Source organism: Lissotriton helveticus, chromosome 3_2, assembly GCF_964261635.1.
Source record: "Lissotriton helveticus chromosome 3_2, aLisHel1.1, whole genome shotgun sequence".
Classification (NCBI taxonomy): Eukaryota; Metazoa; Chordata; class Amphibia; order Caudata; family Salamandridae; genus Lissotriton; species Lissotriton helveticus.
The window spans coordinates 280,262,129-280,278,387 of NC_136062.1; the positions used below are offsets into that span (position 1 = coordinate 280,262,129).

Consider the following 16,259-nt stretch of genomic DNA (forward strand, 5'->3'; position numbering starts at 1 on the left):
CAGTGATGTCATCAGTGATGTCACTGACCATGTCATGAATGATGTAATATGTGACATGATCAGCAGTGGATTGCGGGTGCGCGATATATAGTTAGTGCAACTAACTATATATGGAATTTCAATGGTTTTGTGTGAGTAAAATAAGGTTTTTTAAATGCTAATTCCTAACTATATATGGTCTATAACCTATGGTTTTTTCAGTGAATATATATATATATATATATATATATATATACATGTGTGTGTGTGTGTATATATATATATATATATACATGTGTGTGTGTGTGTGTATATATATATATATATATATATATATATGTGTGTGTGGATATATAGCAGCACTCCGTCATTCACCAGCATCCATGCTTAGACGGAAACGGACCACTGGATTGTGCCAAAAAAGAAATGTTTTATTCGCCTGCTCGGTCCTGATGCGTTTCGGCTCGGGGTGAGCCTTGATCACATGACACGGTTAGACAGACTTCTTTGTTTTTAAAGTGCAAGTGCTTACTAATTGGTGCTCACCTGCCAGTTTCCAACGATAGACATAGTGGAAAAACTATCCAATTCGTTTAAATGCCTCCTGAAGCCGCAAGCATGTATTTACTTTTCATTATAACTGCTTTCACTTAATTATTAATACATATTTAAATATCAGAATCACAGTTAAAAAAACGTGTTTGTAAAATACAGTATATACAAATAGGTATAACATTTCGTAATTTCTGAATTCATTACGGCATTTACATGTTGTATATTTATCCACTATGGCACATAATACCTTTATTGGTTTGTGTGGTGTTCAAAGTGAGTCATAAATAACATGTAAAGTGTTAGTGCATAGATAGTGGGTCAGTTATATAAATGTATGTTGCATAATGTTGTCTGTCCTTGTTTGAATGTATTGCTTGCTTGATTGTTTGTGCAGTAATGGCGTAGGGATTGTTGACCCCCGGCTAACTTTGTAGTTAAAGTCTAGAGTCCATAGGTCTGGGCATTTTGAAATATGTGGCTTGATTTTGGTAAAATACCAGGTCACCATTCCATTTTGGGATATAAGATGGACAGATGTATTATGGTGGTTATTGGTTTTAACTTATAACTTGTGCAAATACGCAATCATATAAATGCATAAATAAATATCTTGTATAAATACATAGTCAATAAATATTTGAATATGATAAAATTCATAAATATATAAAAACCAATTTGTCAAACCATAGTTATATATTTCTTATGTCATTAAACCACCTGAACTTCATGTTCCCCGTCCGGGTTTCGATCTTTAACTGGGGTTAAGACACCTTACTTGGACCCCAACAGAATTAATTACTTCTAATCTTATAGTTCGGAGCATATATCATATTATGTCAACATTTAAGGTAGAGTGGAAATATCATCGTACGAATAGTCTCTTCAATGGTTATTGAAATTCTCAGTAACATAGACTGACATAGAATGGCTTTTGTAGGGTAATTCAGTTTAAAGGCAAGTATATATATATCCTCTGAAATGTTGAGGCCATTCGGTTGTTTGGTGTTGAGCTCTAAGATATACTGTGTCTCCAGTAGTCTAAGTGCACTCTCCCTATCACCCTCTCTTCTACTTGGGGGGATAGTGTCAATTACATAAAATGTAAGGTCTTTGTTATTGGTTGAGTGCTTGTCCTTGAAGTGTCGCGCTACAAGATATGTATTGTCGTGGTTACTGATGGCCCTAAGATGTTGCAGTATACGTTTATGTGCCGCCAGTTTAGTACTTCCTACGTACAATAAATTACATGGGCAGGTGAGTATATATACCACATGATTCGTTTTACACGTTAAGAATGTAATGATGGTATGTTTCTTATCGCTAAAGGGAGTTGTATACTCAGTCTTATTTGTGCCATGCTCGCATGCTTTGCATGTCTTACAGCGATAGAAACCCTTTTCGTGTTTTAAGCCAGTTGGTTGAATCAATGGTTGCAGGATTGGTGTATACCAGCTGGTCTCTCATAGATGGCCCTCGACTGTGTGTAATTGATAGTCTGGTTGGTACGTCTGGACCAATAACTGGGTCACTTAGGACCAATGGGCAATTTTTTTGTATGATTGTTTTTATTTGACTATGCTGGTTATATATTAACTCCAACGTTGCTCTGTGGAAACCGGTGCTGGCCTCGTTGGAGGTGGCGTATACACCGGCCGAGCACGCCGGTACGTAAATCAGCACAAATTATATATGTATATATATATAATGTGATCAAGGGCAGCTCCTGCCCGAAACGCGTCGTGCCAAAGAAAACCTGTAAAAAGGATAATACACTTACCTGTGACACTCGTAATGCTGCGTGGTGGTCCGTGATTCCTGTGGTCAGAACCGATTCAAGCAGAGACCTGGTTATATATATATATATATGTACTTAAATATATTTGCATATATATATATAGATGACAGCTGCTGATGTATTCTCTGTTTGCAGGCTGATAATAAATGCATGAGAACATTTCTTCCTCGAGTGGCTTCCTTCAAAAAGTGCAAACCTGCTTTCGGTGGATTTATAACGGCCGGTCACGGTCGTGAAGTGAGGCCCACCGCAGAAGAGCGGTTTCCACCAGATGCGAAAGTATTTGGAAGAGGACCGAGGACCGGGCTGGCGTACTTGCAGGAAACGCCCGCTCATTCTCATTGTCAGCCACAGAGCGGGGCACAGAATCGCAGCAATTCTCATCTACCCACATGGGAAAGACATTGGTTTTATTTTGAACTGCTTTGCACACCCACACGGGTAAGAAATGGACGGCGCACTACAAGAGCCAGGATGCTTTGCATTTTGCCACGCCCATGGGCAGGTACACAAATGAAGGTGTGCACGTCTGATTGTGCTTACAGTTTCTGCCATTTGAACGCCGCAGATGAAGGGAGAAGTTCCCGAAACGCGTCCGGCGTAGGAATTTAGATGACAGCTGCTGATGTATTCTCTGTTTGCAGGCTGATAATAAATGCATGAGAACATTTCTTCCTCGAGTGGCTTCCTTCAAAAAGTGCAAACCTGCTTTCGGTGGATATATATATCGTTGTGCCCATCCAGGGCTAGATTGTCAAAACCTCATTGAACTTTGATTTTGACTGTTTGGTGATTTACTGAATTGTGAACATTTTTTGATTTTCACCATGAGTTAGGTGTGAAAATCATACTATAGGTACCAGTGGTGCGGATTACATCTTATGAATGCACGAAAAAGTTTGATTTTGTAGAGTAATCATGTATGATAGTTATGATTCAATGCATTATAATGAATTATTTACCGTGCTAAGATGGCCGCCGTGTAAGCAATGAATGAATTACTTGATGTACCTTTGTTTATGTCGATGATAATGTGGGAACACGTGACCATGATCATCAATGGTCACTAGTTTAAATGTAATTGGGAAACAGAGTCAATCTACACTGACGAAGGCGGTGAACGCCGAAACGCGTTTGTGGATTGAATTTGCTGAGGTTTCACGGAGAATAAAATGTGTGAAAACCTACGCGTTATCTGACTTGGAGTGCTCTCATTTGTAACTAAACCCAGGATTGGAGGTTTTTTCGTTTTGAAATATATATATATATATATATATATATATATATATATGTGTGTGTGTCTGAGAATCAAGTAAGCAGTCCTCACACGAGTGCTCTTACAGCCCTTATGCTGCTGATGGTGTTTGGGGTGTGTGTGGAGTCTCCATAAGTGTGCTGAAAAAGCATCCACCATCAGCAGAAGCACACACACACTCCATAACTGCACGTTCAAAATGATTTATCCTGCAAAAACCCAATGCGTTTTGGAACCATTGCAGCCTTGTTCACAGGTATTCACCAATGGGTACAAGTGCATTTTATAACCACAAACAATAGAAACAGATGACAGTCAGAATAACAACGTCATTAAATTTGTAAAGTAGGCATCATACAGTTTGGAAGTTGAAAATATTTGTGTATTGTATTTATTATATACATATGCTGTGTGTCACAGTACATTGCAGACCAATATATTACAATTCATGTTTAATAATCCCATTATAGGAACAATACATTTGTAAGTTTCACAAGGAAGGACTGGAGGGGGTTTAAAAACCTTCAATGGTTAACTCCCCTACTTCATATATCAAAACACAGATATGAGCTCGGCGAGCGGTATGCCAGCGTTTTGGTCAAAGGATATAGATTCCTCTCCACTTGAGCTCAATTCCAAGGATTGCTGAGGAGTGTCACCTGACAACAGTGGATACCAACAGTAAATTCTTCACCTTTGGATGTTCCATTGGAACACTGGATGGTTTCACATATATTATTACGTTTTTTGCTATTTTGTTTTGAGCACTTGTGAGCAGGAGCACTTCTAGGTCCTAAAGAAAGCCCCAACACCGTTTGGGTCATTGGCTAAAACTTGTCGACCTCTTTGACAAATTAGCAGATTTAATTAGTCCCTCAGTGCCAGTCTGTTTTTTAATTCTAGCCCAGGGTCACTCTAATAAAATTGTTGCAGTGAACCCTGTGGGTAGTTTTAATCACTCTCTTCACTTGCTCTGCTGTCCTCATCATCCCAAGCTCCACAATTGGGTATTTAGTATATACCTCTTTTAGTACAAAAAACATCCCTGAGCTCCTCCCTCTCATTGAGGGGTTGTATCCCGTATCGTGGCTAGGCATCACAATGCGAGGAGGTTCTTCAATGATGAAGCATGGCACCATTGGTGGGTGAGGGAAACCATCCTATAAAAGGAATTCTCCTAAGTGGGTGTGTTTTCCAGTTAGGCTAATAATGCTCTTTAGACCCAAGAGTTTATATTTGTGTTTTGAACAATTAATTGAACACATAGTCTCCAACTGTTTATCAATATCATTCCATACCTGCTGATTGCAAAATAATGCACAGATATTTAAAAATTAATTAATGGGTGCTGATAAAGAACAGACAAGAAACAATACATATAAATATATTCCCCTCATAGTTGCTGTTTACAAATAGCCTTCCAGCTACTCATACCAGCAATCATACTTCTGATAAGCTGGAAAAGTTAACGCACTTTTCTCGATGCAGCTCCAATGAACTGACACAGCTATAACCATCATTATCCATCTTGACTTTCCATTTCATACGTTCTATAAATAACACAATTAGCATCCCTTAAATAATCAAGTGTTATATAATGTCATAAGAGTGTATTCAACCCAAGTGGGTAATATTTATGGCATTGAAGTTGCATAATAGCGGAGATAATCTCCTCATCTTCATGATGCGCAAGAAGGAATTCTCTTTGGCCGTTTCCCAGCCAAGCGATAGCAGTGTCTTCAAAGAATGAAGTGAAATCTACTGGAGTTTGTCTGTGGGTTGCATAAAGTTTTTTATAGAACCTTTTAAAAGCAGCGAGTATATCCAAAGTGTTTCTGTGCATTAGGCCGTCCTCATCCTCAATCTCAAGGACAGTGTTAGCATAGAGGAAGCTAACGCCCGTCCCGGTTTCTCCCCTTCTCCGTAGCAGCGAGCCTGGTGGTATTTCCCCCTAAATTTACATTCTCGTTCTGCTGTTTCCTGGTACTCTGTGAGCAGGGTGCGTAGGTGCGTTTGCAATGTTGGGGAGGGTGGGAAGGGTGTGGACTGTATAGACGACTCAGTTTGTTTAATGGCTAGATTCTAACTTCCGGAGTGTATTGTGGATATCTTTTAATACTCCCCCACTTTTGTCAATGCAGACGCCCCGTATGGTGACCTTGAAGGCCTCCCATATCGTGGAATATTGTGAGACTGAGCCATTGTTGCGGAGGAAGAAGTCTGATACTTCCTGCTCAAGTTCGTCCTTGAAAACCGGGTCTAAAAGAGACTGTAGCTTGAGGCGCGATGAGAGGAAGGAGGGTTCTTCATGTGGTGGAATGAGAGTGAGGAGCACGGGAGAGTGATCCGAATATATATGAGGGAGGTGAGACGTGTGTGATGTCCAGGTTGCCAGTCCTTTGTCGACCAGCCAATTAACTATGAGCGACCAGGAGGAGTGAACAGAAGAGTAGCAAGAGCCCTGTCGAGTCAGTGAGTGGAGAGTTCTCCAAGGGTCTATAAGGTTGTGATCTTCTCTTTTTGAGGGTAAGTTGCGCATTGGTGTAGTGGTGAGGCTGCGGGTGCGATCTGTCTGGTTGATGGTAACATTAAAATCTCCTCCCCATATTAGGTGCGTGAACCCTATGTCCTGTATTTTTCCCCGTAATAGCCGAAAAATTCCGGGTCATCGCTGTTGGGCCCATAGCAGGATACTAGTGTTACGGATTGTGCGGAGAGCCTGCCCCACAGAATACTATAACAGCCCTGTGGGTCTCCATAAGAGCCGATGTGGGTGTAAGGGCGCATGTGTTTCACCAGAATGAGAGTGCCCAGGGCATATGAGGAAGAAGATGAGAAGCATCTATTGCTTGTCCATCAGGTTGCATAAGGGGGAATGAGTTGGGAGCCAGGTGTGTTTCCTGGAGCATGGCACATTGGATGTTGTGACTATCTAGATAAGCTAGTATATGTCGACGCTTGCGGGGGTTCTCCAGACCTCGTACATTCCATGTCAAAAAGTTATACTGGAGTGTTCTGGGTCGGGACTCCATGGTGCATATGGAAAATAGTATTGGTGTGGAGTGCGATTTGTATGGTTATAGAGGACTGCATCAACAAATGTGGACAAAGTGGTACAGTGCAAAATGGTGTGTTAAGAACATTCCCCAATCCCTCCCTCCTCCCACAAGAGCATCCCCAACTTGCCCTGACTTGTACCTCTCCCCTCCCCAATAATCCCATATACCCCATTCCCAACTAGGGATGGTGGGGTAAACAGTCAATCATTTTACGAAATTCAAAGTGTAGGGTTCACCTGGTGGGCAGCAGCTAAAGGGGGACCAGATTCACCTCGCAAAGGCGAGGGTGCGGGGGTTATATGGTATAAGTCCATCTTGGTGTATTGTCTGGTGCGGTTCCTAGTCCATTTTGGTATCTTCCTATGGAGTGAAGTGGAGCATGTGTTTCAGTCCAGGCAAGCAGGGCCCACCACAGGGCAGCAAGTGCTGGATCCGACACGTAACATCTCTATTTAAGCTAAGTGCATTACCCTGCGCCGTGAGGGGTTCATGAGGTTGCAATATAGGGCGGTGGGCATGGTATATATTCAGGAGCGTGTTATCGCCTGCTATGGCCATAGCCAAGATGCGGGATGTCTGGAGCTTTTCTCTAGATTGCGTGGTATGGGCTCCGTTGCCTGTTAAGTTCTTATTATGTGAGTGGTGTCCATATAGCTCTATTCATAGTCCGCAGTAGTCGTGGGGGTTACTGAGAATCGCTGCAGGGGTGTGATGTCATTTTCATTAGTGTCATTGTCTGCTTTGGAAGGTGCTACTCGATTTCAGAGGCGCCTCCATTATCTCCCAACCGGCCACCAGGCTGTTTAGGTAGGGTCTTGATAAAGTCCTGGGCATGTTACGGTTTAGTAAAAAAGTGCTGTTTGCCTTGGTGTGTTACTTTGAGGCGGGCCGAGAAAAGCATAGCATATGGCATATTGAGTGTTGCAGTTTTTTCTTAACTTTGAGGAATTTGCGTCTCTGCTCTTGGACAGCTATGGTAAAATCAGGGTAGATTGATATCTCCATTCCTTCGTATTTAAATTGTCCTTTCTCGCGGGAGAGTCGGAGGGCTGTGTCCCTATCACGATAATTCAACAATTTGGCTATGATGGGGCGTGGAGGGGTCCCAGGAGCAGGTCGGCTTGCCAGTGAACGGTGCGCTCTCTCCACAACAAGGACTGATGAAAATTCCTCTCTGCCAAACAGCGGTATGAGCAGGTGTTCCACGTAGTCCTACATTTTACCGGTGGCCGTCGACTCCGGTACACCTAGGATGCGAAGGTTGTTTCTTCTTGAACGTGATTCCAATTCCTCATTTTTAGCAGCAATCACTTTTAGAACTCTGTCCATCTCGAGCGTGCGGCTAGTGGTAGCACTTGATGTGTCCTCCAGGCAGATATCTGTCTCTTTGCCTCGGTTAATCGGTCGTCATGCTTCTCAACTCTGTGGGTCAGCCCATCCATTCTGGCAGACATAGAATCCATTTTAGATTCTATAGACATCAGGCTTGACTGCATTACCAGCAATAGTTCCTTGAGGTCTGTGGTAGATGTAGTAGGAGCATCAGCGTGATCGTCATCAGGCTCCGTCTGGGAGCGGGGAGTCTTTCGAGTGTTGAAGTTAAGTTTCAGCTGTTTACTGTCTGGTTTCTTGATGGCTGCTAGGCCGGAGGGCCTGCGACTCAGCCGGGGCCCGAGGGGATCCGTCACTCACCCCAGATATGTGCACTCAGTGAATTGCGGTGGGGTCCAGAGGTCCGACGCACGATGAGACAACAGCAGGGCCCTTGAGATATGCTTTCTTCTGCAGTGGATGGCGATGTGTATCCTCGCCGGGAAGAGGTGGCAGAGTTTCCCTGCTCTGCACTGCAGCAGCAGTGGCCACGCACCCTATGCGAATCCCGGAGAGCCGTGATAGGTAAGATGGTGTTGGAGTGGATCAGCGGACCGAAGGCCTATGTGGGATAACAGATGGGCAGCCAATTGTCTATCCCGGTGGGTGTCTCTCTGGCGGTCGCAGCCTCTTGGGCCCGGTGCGCAACGGTCAGTGCCCTTGAATATAGAGTCATGGTGATGCAGAGTTTATCGTCCCCAGGGTCCCCGCTGGCATTTTCCTAGGTGGGGGGTACACGCTCTCCACCACCTCCACTCTCCGCAGCGCCCAGGAGGGGGGTCTAGCCTCACCAGGGGTTTTTAGGCTGCGCAACTATTACAGCAGGGAACCAGGAAAATGGCGGTTTTCTTAATTATCCTAGCCGCACCTCCCGACTGCAACACAACAGGCCCTGAGCGTAGAAAGTTTTCAGAAGCGGTCACAGCTGCAGCAGCGCAGGCAGGTGCAGGCAGGTCTGTCACTGCATAGGGGTCCATAGTCTCAGCACGTGTCACAGCCCCCCTGCGTGGCTCGATCACCCAGGGTCACAGTATGCTAGGCCGCGCACCGGCGTGCCCTCTCCGCATGCCCCATCTGGCCGCCGCTACAGCCCACAACTCATGGGGTGCTATTTCCTCTCACCTCACCTGATCAACACAGGGGAGCAGTGGGTGCCACGGCGGGGGCCCCCAGCCAGCGTGAAGCACTCACCGCAGCAGCCCGGCACGGCCTCCTCCGGGGCCTCCCACGCTGCAGCCGCCTCCACAGCGCCCCGTCAGTGGGCAGCAAGGATCTCAGCAGCAGCAGAGGGCAGTCGCTTTTCGTCGTGGGCACCACTCCACACTCCGGGGGTCCCCATCCAGTTGTGGCGAGTAGAACAGCAGGTCACCGTCTCCCCAGCCCGCTAGCGCCGCATCGGTCAGCGAGCCAGTGTTTCCAGCCGTCTATCTGGGCGCTGCGGCCTCCATACTATGATTGCCAGCGGCAGGGATCAAAGGGCAAGTAGCTCAAGATCGGGGCAATTTTTCGCTCCGCAACTGGTCTCACAGGGTGCCCCGTGATGAGGGCAGTAAAGTGGGACCGTTCAGTGATTAGGTGATCAGGAGAAGGGCAGAATAATCGCCGGATGAAATCCCAGGCAGCAGGAGCCTCACACGAGTGCGCCCATCTTGCTTGGCGCCCTCTAGCACAATCCCACCCCGCCCCCCCAGAAGAGGGTAAAACATTATATGATGAGCACAGTATAGCAGACACGTTCCACAGATACTATGCTGACCTGTACCACACATGTACAGAAATAGACGTGGAGAGTGTGAATGATTTTGGAGCATATAACTATAAAGTGCCTTACCACAGAGCATAGGGAACACTTGATGGCTCTATTAAAATCGTCCGAAGTAGGAGCAGCCATTGCGAGTATGCAGTCTGGTAAGGCACCAGGAGCAGACAGACTCACGGTGGCCTTTGACAAGGCGTACCAGGATCAATTAATTCCGCACTTAGTCAGGCTGTTTGAAGAAATGGTACAGTGTGGCATCATGCTTCCCTGTATGTGCGAAGCCATAATCATTACCTTTGTAAAACCGGGTAAGCCCACAAACAAATGCTCCTCTTATAGACCCTCTCCCTACTAATGTTGACACCAAGTTGGATGCTAAAATACTAGTGAAAAGACTAGCCCCATTACTACCTGGATTAATATGTCCTGAGCAATCCAGAATTATCCCTGGGCGCAGCATTACATCCAATCTCTGCACCATTTTTAATGTGATACAGCAAATAATTCCAGAATTCAAGGCAGCTGACGTTTTTCCTGATGTTGTGAAAGCATTCGACTCAGTCGAATGGTCTCTTTTAAGGGCAGTCTAATGCAGAGTGGGAGAAGTCATCCTAAATTGAGTAGATATACTATATACAGGGCCAATATTGAGAGTCAGGGAGGGAAATACAGTTACAAAACAGTTAGGTATCACTAGGGGTACCAGGCAGGGGTGCCCTCTCCCCCCTTTATTATACACCCTAGTGGCAGAACCATTAGCTTGTGCTATGCTGGAGTACCATAGTGGCATACGGTTTCCCTGCTATAGACTCATGATCTAAGCATATCTGACGATGCGCTAATATATGTCCATGATACGGAGGAAAATCTTACCACCATTTTTAGAAAAGTGGTGCGATTTGGGGGCCTGTCAGGACTTTGCATCAACAGGGAGAAGTCTATAGTATTTCCCCTTACCCCGGTTACAAAACCTACTTCACTTGAATTCGCTATGACCTCAACGACGGAACCAATCAGGTATCTAGGTATTCAGATCCATACAGAACCCGCAACAGTTGTATTAGCAAACTACGGTACTGTGATCGCGGAATTGGAAAAAGACATAGATCGCTGAATTAAACTCCCATTATCCCTACTGGGGCGTGCTGCAATTATGAAAACGGTGATCCAGTATAGGTTCTAATTCTGCGATCTCACTTAATTAAACTAGCCTGTTCGAGTAAACAGCTGAGAGTTAAATGGGAAACAATTACCATGCCATATGACATAGGAGGACTAAATGCACCAGACCTGGAATCATAATATGAAGTTGCACAGAGCTCCTATGCACATGATTGGTTGCACGGACCACAGGATCTGCCATATCTCTACATAGAAATATAGTCCCTCAAACACTGTTCTCTACCCTCAAACGGCAACATGGAGTCTTCAACTACTTAAATACCACAACCCATGCCTGGTGGAGCCTTCTGGAGAAACAAGTTGGAAAGCAACAGGAGTTTGTACAAGCGCTAGGGTCTGTAGAGATCATCAAAATGGGGAATCTATTCAAACACTTGGTGGTGAGAAGCTGCGAGGACTTGGGAATGGAAAGAGAGCCTCGGTCAGGCATTACCCACTTTCATTACTATAGAGTTAGACATATAGTACCTGAAATTTTTGAAGATTACATCCTAGAGCCCCCAGACATGCCAGCACTCACATCCTTGATAAGGGAAGAAGCACCCACTAAACTAATTACAAGACTTTACGCCTATGCCCAGGAGGACCGGAGGCCCTCTATAAGGAAGCAAGGCCCAAATGGCAGAGAGAGCCTGGCACTACAATCACAGACGAATGTTGGAGATATTGTTGCGCCATGATCAAGGAAGTCTCACATAACAGAAGGCACAGACTCATACAATTTAAATACATAAACCAGATATACTACACTCCAGAGAAATTATGTAGATATGGACTACAGACACAGCGACATGTTGTAGATGCTCTGGGCAAAATGCAGACTTCATACATGTGGCATGGTACTGGCCGGAGATTATATGAGAAATAGAAAGGATAATAGACACAGCACTGGAGATGGACCCAATGTTGGTGTTATTAGGATACAAGAAGACAGTTAACAAAGCAGACCGCAAGTTGGTATCTATTGATATGCTACTGGCAAAATTCTGTGTAGTGATGAGGTGGGCTAGAGGTCCAGTACTGACCCTCGAAGAATGTCACAACAACATGTTATATTGTAATACTCAGTCAGAGACATATAACGAATTGTTACTCCAACAGAACAGACCCAAAAATGTATGGGGAGCTTACCAAATATACTTGGCAGTTAAAAACACAGGGGAGCCATAGACTACAGGCACCCCAACTCCATGAATCCCATCTCAGGCAACACATAGGAGCAACTTCCAGAACCCACTCACGATAGACCACTGTAGGGGGGCATAAAGCCATGATGATGATGACTGAATAAACTATATCATTATATAACAGAAATGTACAGCATGTAAGTTATGTATGTTGCGTTTTGGCGAATAACAATATTGAAAAATGATATAATGTCAAGAATACTATTGTACCTAAGAAATGTCATGAAGTTAGTTGTATTTGTGAGAACCCTCCATGTACGTGCTATATCTACAAGTTCTTGTTACTTAGCCTAGTTACCTAATGTATTATTTCTATTTCACTAATAAAAATTATTTTAAAAAAATAATAATATACAGGAGATGTTTTTTTCTCTTATTGGTGTCAACTGTGCTATTAGTGTCTATTTTCTTGTTAGAGTAAGGCTGAGTAGAGCTTGTGCTTATCCACAATATCCTCGCACTGTTTCTCAGAGACGTACGTGGCGGGAGGGCTTTGCCTCCTTGTTATTTACGATTGTTGCTTTAAAAACTCCTCTCACTTTCCAGCCATAAAAAGACGATAAACACCAATACCGGGGTTAAAAGAAGAAGCAATATGTCAGAAGACAAAGCCTGACATTTGACCTCTGTTTTTGAAGCACAGCAAATGTGACAAGATAAATACAAAACGTAAATACATCTTTATTTATTGCCCTTTTGCGACACATCACAAATCTTCTGTCAACCCACAGTTTGGGGAACTCTGTTTTAGATACTTTTGGAGTGATGTAAACTCCCAAGTGTTTTATCGCTTTGCCTACCCATCTGTTCAGATCCAGAGCTATCAATCTCTTGACCATTGCCTGTGTCACTGTCAAATTCATTAGTTCACATGTATGCCATTTACTTTGAAACATGCTTTTTGCCTGAGCAAACTATCAGCCTGATTCATGTACGGGCCGTTTTGCGTGGCCCTAATAGCGAATCATAGCGACTCGCTATTGAGGACACGCAAAACGGCATTCATGTAGGAATTGCTAAATAAATAGCGATTCCTACATGTTCTCTATTTGCGAGTAGAAATTTCCTACTCGCAAAAAAAGGAATAACTCCCCATTCATTCCTATGGGCCAAAAGGCCCATAGGAATGAATGGGGAGTATCCCTTATTTGCGAGTAGCAATTTACTACTCGCAAATAAGATAGCGATTTTAAGGGTGCCAGGGGTGTCCAAAGGACACCCTGTAGCACCCCTAAAATGCACATTTGAACAGGTGTTGCGCACACACATGTCCAAAGGACATGTGTGTGTGTAACATGCAAAAGAAAAAAATGCACTAAAGTGCTTTTTACACTATTTACGCAATTTACCACCAAGTCAGACCTGGTGGTAAATTGAGACCAAATATAGCGATTTCGCTATTTCTATTTGGTTGATGAATTGCATTTAAGGAATCTCTATTAGAGATTCCTTAAATCCAATTCCTCGCAAATATGCGAATTCTTAAATAGCGATTTTTGCATTTGGGATGATGAATACCAAATGCAAAAATCGCATTCGCAAAGGGCCAGATTCTCAGAATCTGGCCCTTTGCGAGTGCAATTTAGCTTCATGAATCAGGCTGTAAGTGCCTAATAAATTGAAGGTCAGAACAAAATGACTTCCCTTCATTCCCTTTTCCTTCATATTGTGGAACGCCAGTGATTCCATGATCAGGGCAAAAGTAACGCAGAGAAGGGACATCCTTTTCTGGTGCCCCTCTGAAGCGCTGTTGGTACCAAATCCGTTCCAACAAGCACAGTTTTTGATATTTTTGAGACATTATTGTCCAAGACCTTGCTCGTGGGCTTAGGGTCCAACCCCACTTTACATCAGACATCAATTATGAACATATATTTTCAAAGAGGGGAAAGAAGGTAGGGGAGGCGAGTTTCCCACTCAAGGAGAGAGTGGTAGGTCCAGCCAGGTGTTCGCCCAAATAGGTAGTAATCACAAGAAGTACCAGGCTGTTCCTAAATAGGATGAAGGTTTGGTGACTACTCTATGTCGTGGATGAATGCGTGGGTATCCACTGTGTTGGATATAATGGCCTCACACACCCCTGCAGGTGTCATGCTTCATCATCGGCAATGCTCCTCGTTGGGTCGGCGGTGCAATACCCAACGGGCAACACCTCAAAGAGGGGCTGTTTGGCGGAGATCTTTTTCCAACTGCCGTATGGTTGAAGTGTGGGTGAGGGGCCAGTAATGTGTAGACATGGGGAAAGAGTTCAAATTGGAGTAAAGGGTACCAGGATCAAGTTTATTCTAGCGGTCCCTTATTCCAAATTAAAATTGGGAGAATAGAATAGGCTCGGAGGGAAATAATGTCCCCTAGTGCGAGACTAGACTACAGAGTGTATCAATCGGTCGACACGTTTCTCGCTGGTAGTCCTCTGACTAGCGATTCCTCAGGACCAAGAAAAATAAACAAAAAGTTTGTGATACATTAACTATCTACATGGTGCCTTTACCTGCTAGAGGAGTTTTTCCAATTGTATATTTCCGTGCTCCTAGATAGATACGGTCCCGGCGGAGAGGGGTAGGTCTTCCAGTAGGAGCACGGAAATATACAACCTGAAAATTGAGAGGTTGAACCCGTAGCTCTACCTGCCGGATGCTGTTGTTGTAGCTCACCCAACCAAGATAGGCAATTACAGCGCAACTCAGTTATTTTAGACCCTTTACACTAATTGGAAAAAATCCTCTAGCAGGTAAAGGCACCATGTATTTCCCTCCGAGCCTATTCTATTCTCCCAATTTTAATTTGGAATAAGGGACCGCTAGAATAAACTTGATCCTGGTACCCTTTACTCCAATTTTAACTCTTTCCCCACTTCTACACATTACTGGCCCCTCACCCACACTTCACCCATACGGCAGTTGGAAAAAGTTCTCCGCCAAAGAGCCCCTCTTTGAGGTGTTGCCCGTTGGGTATTGCACCGCCGAGCCAACGAGGAGCATTGCCGATGATGAAGCATGACACCTGCAAGGGTGTGTGAGGCCATTGTATCCAACACAGTGGATACCCACGCGTTCATCCACGACATAGAGTAGTCACCAAACCTTCATCCTATTTAGGAACAGCCTGGTACTTCTTGTGTTTTATCAATTATGAACAGCCAGTCCACCTAATCTAAAGTTTTTTTAGCATCAAAGGAAACCAAAATATATGTTTAGTTTTTCAATTTGGTTGGTGTTGCAAAGTCATCTTGTGCCCTGGGCACCCCCTAACATTTTCCTGACTGATGCTGGTGGTAACTGACTCTGACTGACTCTGGGCTCTGCCTAACCAGGCCCAGGGTTCTGTGCTATACTGCAAGAAACGCATTAGAATACAGTTAAAACACCTGCGTACACAATGGTATGGTGGGGTGCCCCTGTGATTGGCATGTTCTACCATACAAGCCCCTAGTATATAATAGGGCAAGGGGATTGAGACTATCTAGAAGTCCCCAGTATCTTGGGGCATGGCAGTTTAGAGGCCAGCGGCCCTTTTCTGCACTTGCATGTGTGCACTTCTGAAGCCTGAGGTCAGTTTAAAAACAGCCTTGGATGCCAGGACTGCTTTTAAGATGTAAATTGTGCCCAAACTCAACTTTGATGTTTGGGGCACTTAAAAATGAATAACCTACAATGTTTTGGCATATTTGGGACCCGCAGGGTCTCCCCTAGGTATCCCTGGGTTGGGGGGTCAGGTATTTATAAGGTACATCCTTATAAAAAGAGTTTCTATATGCCTGGGTAAAGTGAAATTTCACATTTCACTGCCCACAGAAAATGCTGCTCAAATTCGACTTTGATGCTAGGAGCACTGTAGCGAGGGAAGCTGCAATATTCTACAGATTCAGAACCCCTAAAGTCTCCCCTAGTTGCACATGGGGTGGGGTTCCTGTAGATATAAGGCAAGTACTTATAAAATATGTTTTTGTAAGTCCTGGTGCTGGAAAAATGGCCCAAGTCATTTTTCCCTTTGCAAATCCCCTGTACATAGGTTAACATGGTAGAAAGTAATTGATTAATAACTATTGATAGGAGAGGGATATAAATGACATTCAAAGACTTCCCAGAATGGTATTAATAAATCCAACAATATCATA

General features: G+C 44.1%; 1 protein-coding gene across 2 annotated transcripts in view; it reads left to right on the plus strand.

Moving 5' to 3' along the window:
- LOC144826656 (hydroxylysine kinase-like) overlaps positions 1 to 16,259 on the plus strand; it is a 248,876-nt gene that overhangs the window by 141,056 nt on the left and 91,561 nt on the right. The window lies entirely within an intron of this gene.